This window comes from Grammomys surdaster, unplaced genomic scaffold (assembly GCF_004785775.1).
Source record: "Grammomys surdaster isolate TR1022 unplaced genomic scaffold, NIH_TR_1.0 125833, whole genome shotgun sequence".
NCBI classification, from domain to species: domain Eukaryota; kingdom Metazoa; phylum Chordata; class Mammalia; order Rodentia; family Muridae; genus Grammomys; species Grammomys surdaster.
In genome coordinates, this window is record NW_021620661.1 from 791,870 (window position 1) to 815,493 (window position 23,624).

The 23,624-nt window shown below is 41.2% G+C and overlaps 1 protein-coding gene across 1 annotated transcript in view; it reads left to right on the forward strand.

The window, feature by feature from the left end:
* Positions 1 to 21,997, forward strand: part of Irs1 (insulin receptor substrate 1) — a 57,394-nt gene extending 35,397 nt beyond the window's left edge. The window contains exon 2 of the mRNA XM_028789428.1: positions 17,503 to 21,997. The gene's annotated coding sequence lies outside the window, so the exon portion shown is untranslated. The remainder of the gene's footprint in view (positions 1 to 17,502) is intronic.
* Positions 21,998 to 23,624: the final 1,627 nt, after the last annotated feature.

Here is a 23,624-nt window from a genome sequence, read left to right on the forward strand (position 1 = left end):
TTATTTTTCTTCTTAAACCATTGGAGGAATTGGAAGATAAACCAAACAGGGCATTTTCAAAGGAAGCATAGTTTTTCTATAAGCTTTGTGCTGCTAGAGACTTTTAAACAAAGTCCCTAGCCTATAGTGTGTAATATGTAATGTATTTACATAGGCATATATGTATAGATACAGTATTAAAGCTCCCCTGGAGATTTAATATATGAGATATATGAGAGAGTGTGGAACACAGGTGGGTATGAGTTTGTTATGATGATGATGAGGAGGATGTTGCTCTATTTTGGTTTTTTGGAGACAGGATCTCTCACTCAACAGGATGTTAGTGATTCTGGTAGACTGGCTAGTGGGCAAGCCCTAGGAATCCACTGTCTCTGCCTCCCCAGTGCTGAAATTACAGGTGCACAGCAGATAGCTACCCTACCCAGCCCTGGAAATGGAAACGCAGGTTTTCCTGCTTGGGTAGCAAGCACCTTACTGGGATGAGTCACTTTCCTGACCCCCAAGGGCAGCTTTTTGTTAGCTTAGTGTTCCAATCCTGGAGAGCAAGAATTTTAACAAGAAGAAAGGTTGTTGATTTGAGGCCACCCAGTTTTCTAAATCTCATCTTCTGAAATGGGCTGAGCTGTATTTATGGGTGGTAGTAGTTGAAAGGGTGTATGAAAGTGGAAGGAAAAAAAAAGTTGGTGGGATGGAAGATGGCAGAAGTAGAGGATGAAAAAACAGTGTGCCAGGTAATGTTTGATCTTACCCACTTTTGCTCAGACTGTCTCATTTTTGCATAGGCTTTCAAGCCAGGCTGTCATCAAACTTGTGTTGCTAAGAATGACCTTGAGGTTCAAATTCTTTGTCTGCTCCTTAGCTCTGGGATTGCAGGCATGCACTACCATGTCCCATCTATATGGCGCTGGCCATCAACCTTAGGACCTCATGAATACTAAGCCATGGTGTCATTACCAGCTCTCAGACCATAGAGTACAGTGCCCACTTTCAATCTGAAAATGCCTGTTCTATTGTCTAGATGGTTGGGTGGAACGTGCACTCATGCTAGATATTTTAACAGCGTCATAGGTAATTTTTTTAAATTTTTTTTTCTGTAGAAGGAGATAATTAGCGCACTTAATTATAGGCCTCCATTTGAGCCATTCAGTTCCGTTGCTGCAGACTCTGTATAAACGTAGCCCTATTTATGTGTAAGCTGTGTAGTACTTTAAAGCTAACGTCACTGCTTTCCTCTTTTCCAAGCACAGCATGTTTTGATCTATGCAGGGAGTATTTTTAAAAGCTGGATGTCTAAGAATGTAAACAGTCGGGAAGGGAGGTGCAGCTGTTTATAGTTTACTTTTTAATCGCATGTTCTTTTGTGGCCTCTCTCATGGCAAAGGACTTTTATTTACCTCTTACAGTGCATGGCTCATGACTATATAAGTATAGTTTTTCTGCTTTTTATTTTGGCTTTCTAAATAAAGGAGAGAAGGACTGAAGGAAAACTACTGGATAAAAATATCCACATAGCCATTAGGTCTTAACCAGAAGCAGCGGGACAACAGAGTTGGACCCCTTAAAGGGAAAGCAATTCTATGTTATAGGGTCCATAACCTGCGGGCTTCAGTCTTTACCTTTCATTCTCCATGGGTTTGTTTGTTCACTTCTTTTAATTCCACTCATTTCTACCAGAAATGAGGGCTTGCATTTTCAGTGTCCCCCACACTCGGAGAGAACACATAAGAAGGGATAAAAGGATGCTTGGGTGATGGCAATCTCCTGTGCAGATGCTGTTCAGCAGAGAAGGTATTTCTGATATGTGGGTGCCTCTGAGGTGGACCGTTGTTTTGTTTCAGTGGACGTTTATCACTGTGGCATTTCAGGATGTAATTTCTCATTACCCTCTGTAAACACAGTGTGTACCCTTGGTTTCCTCTTGTAAAAATAACTTTGTATATTGCAGTGGACTCTATTTAGATGAAAGGCTTAGCAATACTTCCACCCATGCTTGCTTTTTTATTTTTAATAGCATTGTCTATGAGGGTCTGTGGCTAAAAGCATGAGATTTGCATTCCAGTTGCCCCGGATCCAGGCTGTGAAGTTTTGAGGATTCTTACTCACTCTTTTTAATCCTCCTTTTGCTTGTTTTAGAAACAAGAACACACTAGTATAATCTCAGTGTTGTTGTAAGGCTTACATCAAATAGCGTACATGATGATCTCCAGTAAAGCTTGGTGTAACCACTACAGGCTTTAATGATGATGGAGATCCCCAATTGATTTGTCTATGTTTATGGTCAGTTGGAGGAAGGAGGTGGACTGTTGAGAATGAAGCACCAGGGCCTCTTGTAGGCTAGTCAAATAATTATTCCTTGGCTGTAACCCAAATAAATCTGTCTTCAATTAATGTCAGCTGTGAGGATCTTTGCCCCAAAATATGAAGGCCATTATCTTGGTTTAGCTGAAACAGTTTAACATTAACCAAGTGGCATGGACCTTAGTATAAAGGAATCTGTATCCAAAGATTTGCCTATATATGTCTTGTTTAGACATCAAGAATATTTAAAAGCTTAGCTATAAGAAACATTAAGGACAGACTAATAAGGTGTCCATCAACTGCAAGCTTATTTCCAGCCTTGGAAAATTTATTATATATTATAATATTATACATAATATTATAATATATAAAATTATATTATATACTTATAATACATAATATATTATATATTTTATATATATATTTCCAACTATTTCATGACATAGTTGGAACACAGTGTGAATCTACAGTGCCTAGCTAGCTAGACATACATGATTTGCCTCCTAAATAATAACGTGAAAAAATAATTAGTTCTACAAATGGATGCTTTAGAATGTCTCTTTTGGTCTAAGGGCAGTGTAATGCAAATAATGGTTCAGAGATACATATGGTGAGCTCAAGGCAAGACAAGAAGAACCTTCATACCCAGTAGGATAAAATGGTAAAGTAAAACAAAGTCTATTATATGGTATGTGTAATCGTTGTGATATTATGATTTTTAGAGGCTCTCCACTCTATAAACATGTGAAATTGCAAAGAGGCATAAGTTCCTGCCAAATAAATAGCTCTATCCCTTCCCACCATCTCCTCTCTTCATGATGGTTTCTAGGAGCCCCATGCTAATAAATTATGTGCTATAATTGCTAAATTGTCAAGCTCTGTGCTTCCTGATCTGCAATCACCATCTTATTCCATCTGCACTTTTATTCCTGTCTTGCTCGTTTATTGAGACTAATCAGCTGTCCGAAGTCCCAGTAGGAAGTTGAGCTGGGGTCTTCCAGTGAAGCAGTCAGTGACTGTGGCTCACATAGAGGGCGTCTCTCAGGAGGCTGCCATTCCTGTTGCATCCCACAGTCCTGGGTCAAAAAGCACTCTTACTTTGTCCTAACTTGATAGGAAAATAACTTAGGTGAATTGCTCGACATGTCAGGAGCACAGATTGGCAGTTGTTTAAGTAGCTCTTGGGGAGATTTTCCTAAAATGATCTTTCCACCTTACCGTCTCCTATAGTCTTTTGAAGTGTGTGCTTGCCTTGCATAGACGTCTGTTCCAGACTGCCAAAACTGCACTTGAGGTGAGAACACAGACACAAGCCTTGTGTGTTGCTGTACGACGACACATTTAGTACCAGTTTTTACATCCTTTTCAAACGGGAAAAATACAGAGTTGCATTTTTCTTGAGTTTTCCTTTTATCTCTTGGCTCTCTCCCTGCAGGTAGTGCTAGTAAGTCACTCTCTGGTCAAGGGCAGAAAAGAGAGGCCTGGACACTAAGGTCACATGACCCTCAAGTTAGTACTGATTGCATTCAAGGCAGGGAATGAGCCAATGTGGAGTCATCCTGGTTCCTCTGTTTGGGAGCCTTTGGGAAGAGGATCCTGTTTACTGGAAAATCTTGGGAGATCCCAGAAGCTACAGTGAAGGTGCCTGAAGGGCGTTGCTAATAGAATAGAGTGGGAAGGGAGAGTGTAGAGAAATGAGAACGTAAGGATTATCTCCAAAGAACCAGACTTGCCATGAAAATTGACCCAATCATCCCCTTCCTTCCGTCTTTATGGAAGAAAAGCACCAAGAGACAACCTGACCAGGAAGGCTGGTTCTCCTAGTGGCATGCTCTTAGGATAAATTTTGGCTTTTTTTTTTTTAAGCAAAATTTGTGGAAAGTGTGGAAAGGAAGTTTGCTTGTTATATGCTGGGACCACAGCAGTTCCTGGAGGCTGTATAAGGAGGATGTATCATTTTTTTTTTGTTATTACCTTTGGGATCAGCCTGAATAGCTTACTGCTTAATCCTCTATGAATTAACTTATTCTGTGTTCATTGCTTTGTGTGAGTGTGTATGTGTGTGTGTATGTGCCTGAGTGCATGAATGTATGAGTGTGTGTGAGAGTGTGTCCATGTGTGTATGTGTATAGTGTATGTGTGTGCATGTGAGTGTGTGTGTTTAGAATTTTGAAACCTTCATAATCTCATCAGTAATGCTACTTGAACCCTACTCAGCCATTTATTCCTTTTTCTTATTTTCCTTTAAGATAAACTTAAAGATAACAGAAGTTGCCTCCCCAGGCAGCTCTGTAATGGAATGACTGGAATGAAGCTCTTGGTCTTACATTATGACTGTTGTTTGTTGGCTTGTTTGCCTTTGGCTTCTTGTTTTGAGCAGTAGACCTTGTTCTGAGGTGGATACTTGTTCCATGAACTGTGAAAAAAAGTCTAGGAAACAGCATACTGACTTCGATGTGCCCTCTCTGAGACTCAGGTTGGAGAGGCATTGAGTCTAAAATGTCAACTTGATTCAGGAACAGTGGGAATCCAATTTGTAATTTTGTTTTCATTCACAGATATTTGAGGACAAAACACAGAAAAAAGCAATCATAAGTGACTTAAATAAAATGTCCTTTTGTTCCCATACCTCCTTATGTCATCTCCCTGCACTTGCAAATGACTGTTAGGGCTGGGTAGGGTATTTTCTCTATTTTATTAAATTGTGGAAGCAAATGGAGCTCTGTTCAAGATTGGTGGGGTGATGCAGGTTAAGTTGATTGAAGACATGGACTTGGGAGGGCTAAGTGTATCTCCTCGTGGACTACCCATCAGGAGAGATAGAACATTGCCCCATCCTGCTCTTTGTCCCCAGACTCTGTAGCCCTCTGCTCCCGAGTTAGTGCTTCACTATGTCACTGCATCTGAAAGTTTCTCTGTAGGAAAAGGAGAGAATCGTGGATTTGGACTGATTAGATTAGCCAGCTATCTTCTAGCAAAAAAAAAAAAAAAAAGTTATTGAGCAAGCAGGACATAATACAAGCTAAGATGCAAGCAAGCATAGTAATTTTGAAAAGGGTCTGGGTATGCAGAGGGGCATTTTGGGACATTAAAGAGGCATGGCAGTGGCAGGCTTTAAATGTAGGAAGTCCTCAGAGCAGGGAATGTCAAGACAAGAACCTCTTCCCTCATGTTCTTGCTGAGGGCTTGCCATATCCCAGAAGTCAGTGAATAAGCCACATTTGGAACTTCCCATTCTTCAGCTGGAGGTAGCATCCCCAGGCTAGAATTTCTCAGGCAATGTTGATGTTTTGAAGCCAGATAGTTCTTGGTTGCAGTTGACTGTTCTGTCTATGGTAAGGTATTTAACAATAGGTATGTGCTCTAACCATGAGAAATTAATATGCCTCTACCTACTATACTTTGTTTCAGTTAAGACAACCAGAAATGTTTATGGACATTACCAAATGTCTCCCGTGAGATAGAATTTTTCCAACCAACCCTATCTGAGAAAATTTGTTTGGAAATTGAGCAAAAGGCTCAAAGACAAGAAGGTATCTATCTACAAAGAGATGGTATCAGCCTCAAGTGCATGCTTGAGCTGAAGTTACAAATGTTCCTTGTGTAGACATCAGGGATCTGGAAGGTGACCACATTCCTCTGCCCTGTTCCTCAGAGTTGCTGTCTTAGTTCTAGCTAAGGTCGCAAAATAGAGTAGGTGGCTATATAATAGTTACTCATCCGATCACTATGCCAGAACACCTGAAAGAAATAATTGAGGGGAAGAAGAATTTAATCTGATTTAGGACTCCTTGGTTCATCATAATGGAGGAGGCGTGGTAGCAGAATTGACTCATGATTGAGGCCACAGACAGGAATGGGTGGCTGGTTACATTGTATCAGTAGTCAGAATGGCTGGCTGGCTACATTGTATCAGTAGTCAGATGGCTGGATGGCTACATTGTAGTACATCAGTAGTCAGAATGGCTGGCTGGCTACATTGTAGTACATCAGTAGTCAAGAATATGTCCGCAGTCATGAAGTAGAGAGTCTCAGACAGGAGTGGGGTCAAACTAAGACCTAGAGGCTCCTTTCCTGCTGACTCACTTCTTCCGGATAGACCTTACTATCTAAGATTCCTTAACCCTCCAACACAGTGTCACTACCTTGAGACCAAGTGTTCAAATAGACCAGCTTGTGGAGAACATTTCCTATTCAAACCATAACAGTAGCTAAACAAGACATAGCTAGTTCTTACAATTCTGGAACCCCAGGGAAGCCAAGATCAGGATTCTGCTGATCTCTTGTTTTGTAAGGCCTTCTTCCTGGTTTGCTGGTTGCCTCCTAGGTCACAGTAGACAGAAAACTCTCATGTCTTATATAGGTACCATTTTTTCTTTGCCTTTATGATTTAGAGACAATCCTAAGGCCCCGTTTCCTAATGGTAGCTCATGCAGAATATAAAGGAGGCCACAATTTATAATACAGTGACATCTTTCTATAGCAAAGCCTTGATTAAGAGTATCTAATTATTAAGAATTGGGCACAACATTCTTCAGGGATCTTTTGGTTCAGCCAGACCATCAGCTCACCACTGCAGTATGGTACAGCTTCAAATGTAGCCTGGCAACTCCCAAGCCAGGGACTTTCCAAGTTAGAAAGAACCAGGGACTGGGAAATGACTAGGTCTGGAAAGTGCTTACCTAAGTTCAATCCCCAGAGCCAGTGTAAAAGTTCTGAACTTGGATCTCACACTTAACCTCTCAGTGCTGGGAAGGTAGAGACAAGTAGATCCAGGGCACTCACTGAGCAGCCAACCTAGCATGTTTGGCAAATCACAAGCCATAGAGAGGCCCTGTCTCAAAACTATAAGGTGCATATGGTGAATAATGACAAAGTTGATCTCTGGCCTACACATGTGTGTACATACAAGCACTCTCTCGCATGTGCACACGTGTTCACAGGGATGGGGGTTGTCTCTAGAGCCAAGTGGAAGTGAGACTTGAAAGATGAAAAAAAAAAAGGCACAAGACCTTTGGTGTCAGCAGGTGAAAGGTCATCCCCTTTGGCAGCCGAGAGAATTTTACTTCTTTGTGTGAGAATAAAGAACTGTTTGCAGTTAGTCAGGAATCCACACCAGTGTCTTCCTCAAAGGCCTGAGAGTTTCAGGCAGCCATGTACACTTTATCAACTCATTCAGATTATCTTTCAAAAATTCCCCCCTACTCTTCCAGCTGCTAATGGTTAGACTTGACTGCATCTGGCATCGACTTCAGCTTTTCAAGTTCCTCAGGCAACCCTGACTGCTCAGGTCACTGTCCTCTTCAGTCCATTCAGATGAGAGATTGGAGGAAGGAATTTAGAAACCTAAGCCACCCAGTTCCTCCCCCACCACAATAAACACGCTTCAGAAACTAGAAACAGTGCATTACAAACACCCGAGTGAACAGCCATCTAGCTCGATCATGTAGTTTCTTTGTGAAAGTCTTCATTATCAGACTTAGAAAGGGTGAGAGTTTGCATCTTCAAGTAGCAGAAGAGGCCTTTCCGTGGTGTTTCTGTAGATGGCATTAGTTGGAGACCTCAGATGAGTGTTACTGTCTTGCTATTTTAACTCCTGCTGTGCCCTATGTATAAAATCACACCACAGGGCATAGTGTGAGCTTCCCCACTACCATTTTCCCCTGTTGCTTCTGACATTTTCCGTGCCATCTCCTCTCCTCCAATGTAACCGAGTCTCTCTTCCTAAATTGCATCCTGGATCTGCCTTCAGCTCTAGCCTGTGGCTGGACTGTGGACCCTTTTGTGTTTACTAGTTCCATAAGCTATTCTCAGCTAACATGTTTTCAGTTATCAGGAGGAAATCTGAGTGCCAAGGATTTCTAGTTCTTAGAGCAGTTACAAAAGAATCACGGATCAAGGACTTCTATGGCATGCATAATAAGAGAATTTCATGTATCACCTCAATAGATTTCCATGATAACCCTAAGCAGTGGTTATTGTTGTTCTGTGTTGTAGATGGAAATATTAAACTTCAAGAGAGTGAGTAACTTGCCTGAAGGAACAGGGCACAGTACAACTAGAGGAGGTCACAGAAGTTGTCTCAGATTCCATTCACAATCTAATAGGTAAATAGCTTTGGAGTTAGACAAAATTATCAGTTATTAAAAGGCATTAAAGGTTTATAGTAGCTTGGTTTCCATTTCCAAAGTAACCCTTTGCAGGTTGACTTTATCAAAATTCATTTTAGAATGCATTCCCATATAGATTACTTATTTGTCACTGAAGCAGTGGCAACCCACTGTCAACAAGACACAACTAAGAGTCACTTGGGAAGAGAGTCTTTGGCCTGTGGCCATATCTCTGAGTATTTTCTTGATTGTTAATTGATACCAGAAGACCCAGTCCATTGTAGGCAGTATCATTCCCTAGGCAGGAGGTCCTAAACAGTATGAGAAAGGAGAAAGCTAGCTGAGAACAAGCAAGCAAGTAGACAAGCAAGGATGCATGCCTCTGTTTCTTTCTGTGGATGTAATGTGACTTGCATCAAGAGCATGCCTTCACTTCTCCTCAATAATGGGCTGGACCCTTTCTCCCCTAGGTTGTTTGTTGTCGATGTTTTATCGTTGGAATAGAAATGAAACCAGAACACTGGATGAAAGCACACATTACTGCTTTGTTGTGAGGGATATCTGTAACTTGTCTTTAACATAACCCATTCCATTGAGTTTTAGCTGTGGACTTGTGTAATCGAAGCTAGGTGCATAGTTTTCTAACTTCCCTTATTCTTTCTTTTACATTTGCTCTTAGACAAAATGCCAAAGAGTGATTCGTTTATTGTTTATAATTTAGCCTCATACCCAAGAACTTTTGTAAGTTGTATTTTCTTAAGTGTTCTTAAGTTGAGATCAATGAGATTAGTGTGGAGTTTAATGCATTTGGAAATAATGCCACAGTCTTAGGTATTTTCAATTAGTTTCAGAGAGAAAGTGTTCTTTTATTAGTTGGACCACTTTTTTGGAACAGCTCACTTAATTCCAAACAAAGATCAAATTCACTACAAAATGTTTCTTCCCACCCCACAGTCTCCTCAAAGGAAGAAATGAATAAACTTTTTCCTTGTGATTTGACATTAGGGTTTCCTGGAGATGTTAGTTCTATGCGCTTAGTGGGGAAAGTAAGTCTTTTCCTGACATTGACTCCAAGGAACTATTGGGAGTGGTATTGTTCTCTTGTAGACCTGTTTAAACCACTTACAGGGAGGGAATCAGGCCACACTGCGGAGGTACTCTGTGGTTCCTTTAAAAGTTTCTTGTTTGGTTCCATAGACATTTCTTGCATTACCAAGATCTTCCATAAAGTCAACCACAACCATAATACCGGGGACTCGGGCTCACATTTGTAGCAATCAGGAAATAGATTAAACACAGGTTTTCCTATTTCTCCAGCTGCCAAAAGTGATGTCAGTTGTGGTAACGATTGTTACTTCAGTTCCCTGCAGATCCAGGGCTTTCTGTGTGAATGTCTGTTCTGGGGCCTGTTCACACGTTGTTATGGAAAATCTGATGAAGGTTGTGAAGCAACTGGGTATATGGACACTTCCTCACATGCACAGTCAGGGGTTTGCTTTCTTGGAGCATCAGACTCCAGGGACAGAGCATGCATGTGAAACTTATTTAGTGTTTAAGAGCAAAGAAAGGTTTGTGGCAATAGGTCTGCATCCTTCCCTTTTGTCCAATTACAGAAACTGTGTTGCAAACACGTTTTGCTCCCTCTACACCACATTGTAAAGGAAGCCATGATGGAGTTCAAGTCCACTGGTTTGTATCCAAGCCAGACTTATAATCTCTGTGTCTTGTATTACTGACCATTATAAAAAAATAAATAAAATCCCCAACCCCCCCAAAAAGTGACGTGATGTTACCATATAAACCTAGAACTAACTAGAATGTACTTCTAATAAGAGAAAATAATGCTCTTGAAACAACACCCTGAGTGAGAAAGACTTCCTGTCCCATGACGCTTATGGTCTGGCATGTACTGTAGAGGAAGTTTTCTAAGTCTTCCTGCTTTGATTCTGTCTTATATATGAAAATATATATATATATATATATATATATATATATATATATATTACTTATGTTATTGCTGTGACAAAAGCAGCTTAAGGATGAGACAGAGATTTTTTAGGGTAGTGATTCAGGTATACAGTCTATCACAGTTGGGAGGTTCTAGAAACAGGAACAATAAGCAGCTGGTCATGTGAGCTCCTCAGTCAGGAGGCAGAGAGGGATGGATACTGTTCCTAAGCTCACTTGTATCCTTTTACCTTCACTCCTGGGTTCAAGTCCACATTTGGGCTGTCTCCTCCTACCTCAGTTAGCCTAATCTAGAAAGTTCCTTAGCAACATGCACAGCGGTTTGTCTCCTTGGTGATTCAAGATTGGTCAAGTTGACAAAAATTATTAATCATAGTAACATACGCTATTGATGGGAACATTTGAAGGCATTTTGATTAACCGATTTCTAGGAACACTATTTCGCCTTCGGTCCCATTTGCTGTATTATTGTGCTCCCCCTTAATTGATTAAAAGAATGCAAAATGACTTTTTAAAAGTAATTTTAAAATCTTTTTAATTACTTTCATTTTATGTTTATGAGTTTTTTACCTGCATGTATGCACTATCTGCATTTCTGATGCCTACAGAGGCCAAAAGAGAGTGACCAGTGTCCTGGAATTGGCGTTATAGATGATTGTGAATTGCCATGTGTGTGATGGGATTTAAACCGAGTCCCCCTGGGAGAGCAACCAGTGTCCTTAACCCCAGAGCCATATCTCTAGCTTCAGTTTAAAATATTTTTGAGTTTTATTTAATTCATCATTGACACCAAATCTTTCCTTATCGAGAAGTGAACATCTCTGTTTAAATTTCTTTTCTCATCTTTAATCATGTTGAGACGTTTCCAGAGCCTCATGGAAGCCGGAGAAGAACCCCACCATGAGGGCAGCACTCACCCCAGCAGGCCTCAGAGGAACCAAGTGGCTCCATCACCTCCTTGGTAGATCTTGATATTTCCTTTTAATAAAGCTTGCCTTTCTTCGTTGGTGGTCTCCTGAAGTCACCAGCCCTGCCAGGTCTTTTGTGGCGACAAAGGAGGAATTGGAGCGAGATGGCCTCTCACATGTTGGCACTCCATCCTGGATTTTCTCCCTGGCAACTCTGTGCCCGTCAAGGTCTGGCCAGCAACCTTGTTATTTTCACCAGCTCGCTTCTCCCCATGTGACTGGCAGCAGGCACGAGTGGTATTTAAGTAGGTCCATTAAAACATTGGTTTGGCCTGCTTGGTTACCCTTTGCCATTTAAGATCACGGAACCCAGGCTTGCCAGCTCAGACTTGGCCAGTTTGAAAAGAAGTTTTCTTTCTGGTGCTTAAATGCCTTTCCATTTACCACATCAAGTAGCGTTATGTCAGTCCTAAACCTCTAACCTTCATTCCACTCTTCCTTTATTTTGGTGTGATCACTGAAAGGCTTTAGAAGAGACAGTACTTTCTCACCATCTACTTTCACCTGCTTCCAAAGCTTCAAACTTGCCTTGATACTTCCTACCCGCACTATCTAAAGTCCAAATAGATTCTCCTGTGCACTACTAAACTTTCAAATCTCTCTGGCCGTACCTTTTTTTTTTCTCCTAAGTGGATGGTTGGCAGAGCTGGCAGAGGTGACTCTTTGGAGTGCTGTTTGGTTCTCGGATGCTTGTCAGAGTTCTGACTGTCAGTCACAGGATCCTATTAGTAAGTGTTTCAAGTCTATCAAGTAGAGTGGTGCTTCAATGTCCTCATCTCGGATTGTGTAGTAGCAAGCGTTATAATTAAGGAATACCTGTTGGCTGCAAGAACTGCAATGTCATTTGCAACTGGTGTATTTGGATTTGTTATTCTTTAATTTGCCGGGCTCATTTACCAGACTGAGGAATGCTTAAAAAAAAAAAGTGTTCTTGGAGTATGTTGTAGACGCTGTATCAATACATCAATATTCTAGAAGATGTGAGTTTTGAATTAGTCGTGCTAGGAGTTACTATTGCTGCTGCAGAAGCAGCAGGGAGGAAGCCGGAGGAATGAATGACTGTGGCATGAACTTGGATGTAGTTGCGTGAAATGAGAGACTGGTGGTCCTGCAGAGCGGAGGAGATGACTTCCCCCCCACCCCGTAAAGTGCTTGCTGAGCAATCCTGAGCATCTGTGTTCAGTCTCTAGAGTCCAGTTTGAAAAGCTGGTCATGATGGTGTGTACAGGTAGTCCTCTTGCTGGAAGGATCCCTGAGACTTGCTAGGATGCTAATACAGCTGAATCAACGAGCTTCAGATTTAGTGTCTTAAAAGTAGGATGTGGAGAACTGATGGAAGAAGATACCGGATGTTGCTACCACGGCATCACAGTTTCCATCTTGGAGCACAAACCAGTGCCCAAGTGGCATGTTTGAACTCTCCAACTTCTGCTTCTTCTCTTTTCATTTCCCAGTTGGGGGACCAAAACCAGGACAGCAGCAGCTCACCCCAGATTCCAACTATAAATAGTGAACTAGGAATATGGGAGAAAGGATAGGATCCCATTGAGAATGACTTATAAAATGGGCTAATAATTCTCCGTGGCTCTCCTTTGGATGTTTTTAAGCACAGAAGTATGATTTGAACGTTATTTTTCTCTTGTTTAAAACACACTTAAAAATAAGTACAGAGTTACAAAATCTCAAGCTCCTTCATGAAATTAGGACAACTGATTTAACAGTTACTCCATGGGTGCCAGGCATTATAAACAACATTTTTTTCCTCTTGTAGATCTTCTGTATTTTATAATGTTCTGTATTATATCTTTTCTAAAAACCTAGACTTATGTTAAACAAAACATTAATATGCTGTTTTGATACTATTTTTTGCAATGCAGTAGATTGAACCCAGGACCTTGTATATCCAAAAGAACCAAGTGTCTTTTTTACTAGGCAGCATTCACAAACTCTGACAAATCTGTTTGAGTAGAGGAATTTAACTGAGAAGAACTTGCCTTGCTAAATCCACAGTGAGGTTTCAAACAGGGATCTTCATGGAAAGGAACTCAGTCCTGCATTCCTTTTAAAAAAAAAGTCATTACAGGATGGAAGGTTACTTTTTAGCCACATTTTAGAACCCTATTTTACTCCTGTTTCCTAAGACTCAAGACTAGTAACCCTAGTCAGACACTCTATTGCACTTGACTTCACAAACTGGCAACAAGTTTCAAAATGTGCAAGCATAAGATGGTAAATAACCCCTATCAACGGGGTTTGATTACAAGTTGGTTGCTGGAAAGGTCCAGGCTCTTCCATGGTACTTCTGTTTTAGCTGTGTATTGTTTTCAACTTTCAGGGTCAAAAGTGCTCAGTAGTCCAAAGCAATGTGAAAGGGGACAGAGGTTGGATTTGTTCTTCAGCTCTAGTCAGCATAGTTTAAGAGGGTCCAGTTCCAGAAGATATCCATTCTTTCTGGATGCAGTAATGTAATAACCCCTCCAACTCAAGTGCCACTGCTCCGGTGCTGACTCATTTGATAATGCTTTAAAAATGACATTGTTTTCCATTTTCTGGCGGCAGGATTAGGTGGGTTTTAGCTTACAAAAAGACACACACACAGGCTGCAGTAGATACTGATGTGGTGATGAAGTTTTGTCAAAGTGTAATTTCCTGCTACTCAGTCTCATGACAGGTACATCACATTTCTGGGTTCAGAAGTTATTCCCTGGAGATATAACCAGTGAGAATGCATGACAGAACATCACGGCTTGATATTTGAAGTGTCTTCTGTTAAGGAAACATGTTTCAGGTGTGCTTTTGGCCTATGCATAGAAGCAGTGAGCTCTAATATTAGCATGGACACATTTGGTATGGGTGATTGGTATCTCCCAGCCGAGGCTGTGCATATCGAGTATTTTGCATGAACATGTGGCTGTGCCATCCTCATTGCTTATTATGGTATCTGTCATTGTATTCGTGGATGCCTAAGATACTTATTGAATTGAACATATGGGAGAACCTAGTGTGGTTATCTTTTTTGTTGTTGCTCTTCAAACATATTCCTAAATTACAAAAAGTATGTGGGCCTAGAGCTTTCCCCTTCTTCATATGCATTGGATGCTGCAAGCTCAGTCTGTCTAGATTGCAAGAGTATAGTGATACAGATGTAGAAAGATGAACAGAAGTTCCATAACGCCTCTGAGAGGTCTGTCTGTGGAGTCTGTAGTCTCCCTGATGCATGGGATGAACTAAGTCTTTGCAGCTTCAGTGTTGATGCTCTCTGGCTTTAGATAATAGGTCACTGGGAACCACCAGCCCTGCTTTTCAGCCCCTTTATTCATCATATTTGGCTCTGAAAGCTTTTTGGCTATCTCCAAAGATCAGATGTGCCCTCCAAGAGCTAAGACGGGCTGCTAGAGAGACCATGGGAAAGACTATGCCTGAGGTTGGGAAGACAGTGGCAGAAGAGTAGGTGGTCCACAAACACTGCTGCAAACAATAGCTACATGATTGGAGTACGTTTGCTGCCTCCAAAGGGGCCAGTGAGGAGACCTCTTGCTGAGGGTTGTCTGTAAAAAAAAAAAAAATCTGTGTCATTACCCAGTAGCTAGCCTTTATGTGAAGCCACAGTTTCACATCACTGTACAAATAGGTGTGAACTTCACCCTTCCTCTGTCACCTTCTGTCCCCTTCTCCCTGTATCACCTCCAGCTCTCACTCTTTCATAAGTCCCTAAGTTGGTGACACCAACAGTGATACCTGTAGCTGAGGTGGCTGTATAGATTTACATGAACCCCCTTTTAAAGTAGCATGCTAAGACTTTGGAAGGGAAGTATTTCATGAAGGGGCATTTTCTCTCTCTCTCTCTTTCTTTCTTTCTTTCTTTCTTTCTTTCTTTCTTTCTTTCTTTCTTCCTTCCTTCCTTCCTTCCTTCCTCTCTCTCTCTCTCTCTCTCTCTCTCTCTTTCTTTCTCTCCTTTAATTTCCTAGTCTTTTGAATATGCTTATGCAAAATTACAAGAGTTGTAACTGGTGGGGCAAAGCAATGTATTTAAGCCCACAGTGAAGCCATATTTTTGTCTCCCCTCAAGGGTCTCCTAGTCTCCGCCCCATACACCCATGCAGTTTGACAAGTGAGATGATAACCCTGGGTACAGTTTGTTCCCAACCTAAGCTGTTTGTTCAGCCCTTCTGGAGGAGAGCCAGGCATGAAATGGAAAACATGCTGTATGTCTTCCATCTCCCTACCCCCTCTGCATTAGGTATTTGACAGTCATAGGTTGTTTAATATAGTGTGGCCCATCTGACTCATGTTAGCTCCAGAGCTGTGAAGCTCTGTCTGGGTGTCTGTTGGTATTCTGATAGGAGTTTAGGAAAAACTTACAAGTGAATGACAACCCTGGAGCTGGGCTGGTGAGTTTCATAGCCCAGCTGGGACTGTGGATAGGACAGTTTGGCCCTTTCTCCTCCTGAAGTAAGTACAGTCTCACTGCAGTTAAAGTGAGAAACTCAAGACATTCATGTTTGTTTTTGTGTTGGCATCTCCACACTGAGTCTTTATTAGTTAAAAAGGTAGCTTGTCTTTTAGAGGCAGAGTTACTATTTTAGAATAAATGGAAATCTCGTAAAATTAGAGGCTTCATTTGATAAACTTTGACTTATCTGACATCCACTATGTAAATAGTAAATGGAACTGGGTCAGAGTTACAACCAACCCTGTCAAGAGGAGATAGAGGCCAGACTTATTGGTACACACATCCTATAATCCCAACACTGAAAGAACTGAGGCATGAGGATCATGAGTTCAAAGACATCCTGGACTACATAGCAAAACCCAGTCTCACACACAAAACTAAAGCGAGCAGAAAAACAAGTTGTGTTGGTCAGCATTTATGCCTGTGAGTTTTAGAAACCACTGCCCTCTTGTATCTCACCTTGATCTTATCTGAAACCATTGCCCTTTTTTATCGATGTAATTAGATAAAGACCTCCTGGGCTGTCCACTGAGGTTTTCACCAATATATGGCCTAGATCTATATATTTAACTCCGTATGTCCCTTAAGGTCTTTGGCAATCTTATAAAACTGCATCTTTTTTATGGCCTACCCAGTTGCTGGTCTCTTACTGTGCTGAGCCTTGTTCTATTTCATCTTTAAAAGCAAGTCCATGGCATGCCCACCCTTTGTTCGATTCACATTTATGAAGTGCCTGCTATGTGGCAAGCCTTGTACAAACACTGGGGCGAGGCGACAATCCCTGTTTCCACATCCCCAGATTATCCCTTTTCTTCTGAATGCAGCCAAATGTGTCAGTAAGGTACTTACCTAATGTCCTTAGCTAAAAGCACTCTTCCCTCCTTTGTGCATCTAGAACTTTTCCCCTGTGCACCTGTTGTGAAAGCCACCTGTTTGCTTCACAGTCTACCCATTTATGAATGAAACTTGCCTGCCTTTCCAAAATTGTTAGAAGGCAAACTTCAGCAGGATGCAACTTTGTCTACCCCATGGTGTTCAATGTAGCCATTTACCCATTCAGCGAGTATTTATGCTAATCGAGTCCGCTGCAGACCGTTTGGAACACTCTATTGATATGTATAGATTAAGTTCTGGGTACATGAAAAATAGGTACTTCTGAAGGAACCATCTGATGTGAAACTTGAGAGCAAGAGATACTATCAGGAGCTCATAAAGGGTCCTCTTTCTGAAAGAGAATTACAGATAATGTCCTGTTGCGGTCAGCTTTGTTAAATTGCAGAGAAGAAAGGCAGTGTTTTCCCCTAAATAAATTTCTATGACACCTAAGTTAGAAGCTTGAGTGTAGGCTCTAGCTGTTCCTTACGTTTTATGATATTTTAAATGAGAACGAGAATGTACATTTTTGCTTCAATCAAAATCCCAATGAATTTTTGTATTCATTTGTTGCCAAAACTCTGAAGTGCATAGGTTACATCGATGTTTGCTGTTACAGAATTGACGTAATTTAGTTTGTGATTGCTCTAAACACTTGGATTTTGAAAGAAAAGTTAAATAATGTGTTGATTTTATAGAGACACCACTTGTGCCTGTAACATTAGTCCAACTTTCCTTCTGAAAGGGGTGAGCTCTCCGTATTGTGATTGAATCCACATTTTCCAGATGCCTGTGGTGATGTTTTATTCTTATTTTTCCATTTTCTTCCCAGAATGAAGACCTAAATGACCTCAGCAAATCCTCCTTTTAACTCATGGGTACCCAGACTCGAACTATTTCACGATTCACAACCAGGACCTCACGTCTCCCTTCTCAGCAGATGGTACGATGCATCCGTTACAGTTTGTTTACTTTGTACAATCCTCAGGAGTTCCTTGACTGAACTGCACGTTCTATATTGTGCCAAGCAACAAGAAAGCACTGTGACACCGGAAAAATGAGTCTGCATAAACTTCATCTTGAACTTTAAGGACAGCTGGCCACGAAGAGCTGGTGTGCTTCCTACCACGCCACCGCAGGAGAATGAGTTTACTCTCGTCAAATTTACAACCTACGTTTCCTCTACTCTGAAACTGTGTTCCATGACGTGCCGCTGTAAATTACTTCATATGGAACTGTTCACATTGGGTGGAGAGAGTATTAAATATTTAACATAGGTTTTGATTTATATATGTAATTTTTTAAATGAAAATGTAGCTTTCCTTACAGCACATTTTTTTTCTTTTTCTTTTTTTTTTTTTTTTTTTTTTGGATGTAGAACTGAGGTATTCAATGTTCTGTTTTAAAGAATGGGATGAATGCTTAAAACAAGGCTAAAAAGAGTAGACTAGGGGATGGATGATCCTTGTTTTAAGATTTTAATTCAGAAAAAAATAATATAATAAGAATCATAGTGCCATAGAAGGTTCTGGACTGTATAGTTGTACTTGCTGATACTGTCTCTTGTAATATAAACTTGGATGTTGAGCTGAGTTCCTTTTAAGAATTAAGCTTAGTTTTGTATTTTTTTTCCAAATGGAAGTGTTGGCTTAGAATTGGAAGTTGAATGGAAGCGAACTGCAACAAAGAAAGGAAACCACAGACTTCCATTGTAAATACTGTAGAGAGAAAGAAACATGAGTGATCCCTTCAAGTCAAAAGCTCTCCTTGGAATGAAGAACGTGGGTGTTTATAAATTCTGACAATGTCTTTCTCTCCGTAATAGTAGACACTGTTGGTCCCTCCCCTCACTTCTATAAGCTTTTTGCCCCCACCCTCATTGTTTTTTTCTGTGTACATATCATGTTTCATTTCATATATCGCCTCGAGAAGGCTTGAAAGACAAGTGCATTCTTGTTAGCTGGATATTAAAATTCCAGATTTTTTTTTGTTTGTTTTTAAGTCATGACCAGGGCTCTGTGTTGTGTTCCCTAAGACACCTATCTCGCGTGTTTGGGAACTTTCCGTGTTATGTGTGTTTGAAATGAATGCAATTGGCCCATTTGCCCTGGTGTTTGCTGGCCTTTTAGTGGTTAGCTAATAAAACACAGTTTACAGAGAGCACATAAAAACTTAGTGACCTACCGTTGAAACATCTAGTTAGGAGTGAAAATGTTAATCTTTTCGTTGTTTGGAAGGTCCACATGTTTTGGATCTTTTCACTTTATCAAATAGAAATGGCAATGACTATGCCTGAAGATGTTTCCTCCAGAATTGTAAATTGTCTTGTCATGAAATTCTGTGAAATGACAGTGAATTGATTCAGCGATCAGGCTCCCTCCGAGTCCCTGTGAACTTAGCCCTGCTGCAGGGCGGAGCAACACTCTACTTCTGAGAAGAGGTGAGCCTGGGCGAGGCTACAAGGAAGGATCATGGGTTGGGAGGCACTGCAGTTGCCCAGTTGCCCTGATCAACTAGTTGGGGACTCCTGGCTCTATTCAAAGAGATAAATAGACCCCCAACTGCTGAGGCTTGGGTTAGTGTTCAGTCAACCAGATGTACAATGTTCAGTGTTGCAGATCTTAATCATTTGCATGCTCATCAATTTCTAAGATAAATAGGTCTCTAGTCATAAGAATTCATTGTTTTCAAGGAACTCATTAAATGACATCATTTGCTGTCAGTAGAAAGGCTTTGAAAATAGGAAGTGAAAGTTGGTCTTTTACAAATGTGTGAGCAAAGTCTCTCATTGTCAAAGTGACTATTTTTTTAAGCACTCTGACTCAAATTCTTGCTAAGGTAAGAAGGAAGCAAGCTGCTTGCTCTCTTTCCTCAAGGATCTGAGTTACTAAAGATCACCAGTGAGCAATGTCAGCCCCAACCATTTGCCTGTAAAGCTGGCTAAAGTTTCTCAAGGAGCCTAGGCTTTGAATATCTATGACGAATATACCTCTGCCTGTGGGGTTATTGACATTTGGGGTGAGAACAGAAACGAACAGACTGGACAATCGTCTCCTGGTATCTATATCTCTTGCTTTGTATTGAGTCAGTAGTGTAAAGGTAGACATTTTTATTCAGCTTCTTCTAGACTTTACCTGAGCTGAGGTTGATGAAAGCATCAAACTTGGCTGACTTAGAACTGGAAGTTGCTGGTACCCAGGCTGAAATCTCACGCTCTGGCTCCTTGAAGGGTTTACTTTAAGCACATCAGCTGCTAAGACTTTGTGTTCAATTCCTATTAAAGGGGGTTGGCCTTTATCTATTTCCAAGTATTTGCAGGCCAATCAAGGGCTTATATTAATGTGGCTTCTAGTGGCTTCTGGCTAATCTGGAAGTTAGTGGCTTTTTCTTTATGAGACCAACCCTTCACAGCATTCTTTCTTAAAGACTTGTTAAGGCAGGGTTTTTAAATTCTTCTTTGTGAAAAGAACAAGTATGCTCCCTTGGCTATGATGATACCTTTCTTTTGGGCAAAAGCATAGCCCTAGAACCAGCTGGAAAAGAGGGGATTCTATTAATGATCAACTGCCTGGGTCAATAATGGCAACTCAGTACTGATGCTACAAGTGTAGTTATTTCTTGCTAACTTTCAAAGGTCAGGGACGCATTGACTAATATACCGCCTGTAAAAGTAGTACTCAAGAATCATCTAGCCAGAAGTAGAGAGCTTTATCCTGTCTTTCCTTGGCATTTGTCTTCTAGCTCTCATTTATATGTGAGACAAAGTGTTAAGAAACTATTTTACTGTACTATAGGAAACAATATTGTATAATGTGGAAACCCTATTTGATACAGTGGAACATCCTGAAAGCAATATACCATGTATTTGGGAACACCTGTAAAACTAGGTGACTTAAAGATAGGGGAAGATGGCTCACCATATGATGACAGTAAGAGCCACGAGGGACAGTACAGTTCTGAAGTGCTGTGGCTAGGGGTGATAATGATCCCAAATTTACCTCACGATGCCTTGGCTGAGCTCTGTAAGTAAGACGGTCATACAAAGAGGTCCTATACCAGGACACGGACATTAACACCGACATTGGGGAGAAAAGGATTTTTGGAATGCATATGGAGGACAACTCGGGGAACCAAATAAGAAATAGTTTCTTCGTAGTGACAGGACAGAAGGGTTAGTGCTGGCATGACAAGGTGGATGTTAGCAGGTGGTGATGCCCTACCCACTTGCTCAGACTGCTGAAAATCTTGAAAGAAGCAGGGTGTTCTTCCAGGTGTGTGAGCAGGTACAACCTTGTCAGTAGGAACAAAAAGATTTCCATGCTTGGCTATGGGGCTTAGCTATGGAGAGTAAAGACAGCCTTCCATATAGTTAGTATTAAACACTGAGCCTCTGGTCATCCCTGAGTCAAGCCTGAGATTCTGAAGGTTCTACAAGAGCTCTGTCCGTCAGTCTCCTCCACATGCCTGCAGAAAGTACGGCACAGCCAGTGTGTACTTTGGGTATCTATCATTCACTATTTGCAACTAGAGCACCAAATAGATGCTGGAAGGAGACTGAGAGGTGCTGGAGGTGTTTGGCTCCACTCTTAATTAAAGAGCTTATAATTAGCAAATATGGTTTTTAAGTGTATAACTTGGGTAAGGCGTTATCTCCCTTCCCTAGCTTATCCATGATGGCTTGGCATTTGGGATGTCTACACCAAGAAATGGGTGTGTTATCCCTTTGCCGTTTACCTGCTATGTAAACCTCTCTTTGTCCATGCTATCCCTTTCTCCAGCGCTAACCATTATGCCATGCTGTAGAACAAATTCACTACCCAGGAAAATGTGTCTGTTTGCATATACATCTGTAGTGCTAACATTTTTTACTTTTTTTATTTTTATTTTTTAGTCCATTTTAGAACTTTGCCACTGGCCTAAGAATATAGTTTTCAGAATAATCTTTGTTATGTAGTTACTTTCCTTATACCTCTTGGCTACAGGGTGGGCCAAACGAATGCCATCTATCTTTCCATTTGCTGTGTGTGGTTTGGTTTATCATCTGAAGATGGTGGTGCTATCGATGGTGCTACTTCATCTGTGTACAAAAGACCGACGCATGGTCTATGTTGCTACCAAAACATTTACTGTATATATGTGGATAACGTATTATGTATATATGTAATGGGTACCAGGCCAGGTTTATATTGTTTTTCTTTAGAAGTGTTTCACTTTTCCAAGCTTTCTTTATAGTGTTATGCTTGTTCAATTCTTTTACCCCCCGATTCTGTCTGGTACTTAGAATTGTAGTGTCTTCATCGTTAATTAAAGAAAACCATCTAAATGAACCCACAGATGTGCAAAGTAGTCATTCTGTCTTACTGTCTTTCACTATGGGACCTGGGGCAGATATGGACCATTGGTTGGATATAGGCAGTTTACACTGAATGTGCTTCCATAGATGCTCTTGGGAACAGATAGTTTTCTGTTCCTTTCTTGGTCAGTGTTCAGTGGCTGAGTATACTAAGAAAAAGAGCTCTGTGAAGATTCTGATGGTTGGTGGTACCAGAGGATAAAGGTGTGGAGAGGAAAAGCAGTGTCTTCTTAGTGGAAAGGTCTGTGCTGCCTTTCTGCTCCCTGGGACTACCTTGCCAGCCTTGCACCTGCACATAGAGCCCTCTGTTCAAATGTAGGTCATGGTTGTAGGATCCCAGTTGATAGTCCCTGTAGGCAGATGATACTGAGAAGTGAGACAAAGATGCTTCTCAGCCCTGGCTCCATATCATTTGGGCAAATTTCAAAAAGGACCCATGGCTGGGACAGCCATGAGAATGATGGTTCAACTGGCCTGGGCATCAATTGCTTTTGATGTTCCCTGGGAGATTCTAGCAAGAGGGCAGAGTAAGAACCTCTGCTGGGAGGTGTATAGGCTCATTAGAACTGCTTATTAGAAATACCTTCTGGAGTGCTGGACTGTTCTGCGCATGTGTACTTTTGGGGGGAGGGGGGCATGGGGCTTTCCTCATAGGCAAGTTTGGGAAATCCTGATCTCTGTGCAGATGGAAACTTTGTATTGTTTTGCCACCAGAAGGTTTAACAACATTGTATTAGTTACTTTTCTATTGCTGGCCTTGTGACCAAGGTGACTTACAGAAGGAAGAGTTTACTTGGGCTTATAGATTTTTTATAGATTTTTAGAGGGATAAAATCCATCACTATCATGACAGGGAAGTGAGGCAGCTGGCAGACATGGTGGCTCGAGCAGCAAGCTGAGCGCTCACATGTTAAACTGCAATCAGGAAACAGTAAGAGCATGCTGGGAGTGTCATGAGACTTTTCAACCTCAAAGCCCTCCCTCGGTGATATACTTTCTCCAACAAGGCCACACCTCCTAAGCCTCTCCAAATAGAGCCACCAACTCAGGACCAAACATTCAAATGTCTGAGCCCATGGGGACATTCCCACTCAAACTACCACAAGGACAGACCTAGAACTTTCGGAGATAATTATTTGCCTTTCAGAGTCGAAGCAGCCAAGTCCCTTTGGCTGCTCTTTGGAGATTTCTAACTTAAAAACCTAAGAGAAAAGATGACATTTATAACTTAGTCTGTCAGGGCTAACTCAAGCTACTGACATTTTGTAAACAGATTCAATATTAAGTTTTTAAAATTGATTATTTTTTATGAGCATGGGTCTCCAAAGACTGACTTATTTGGTACAAATGCTAGAGAGAGCTGCCCGACAGGATAACTGATATTTTTACTGTTTCAAGGAGCATACAAAAGGGGACTATTGGATTGAGTCCATGGGCCCCTATGGAAGAGATAGGGGAAGGACTGAAGAAGCTGAAGGGGATTGCAATCCCATAGGAAGAACAACAGTATCAACTAACTGAATGCCTTAGAGTTCCCAGGGACTAAACCACCAACCAAAGAGCATACATGGGCTGGCCTGTGGCCTGCACTACATAAGTAG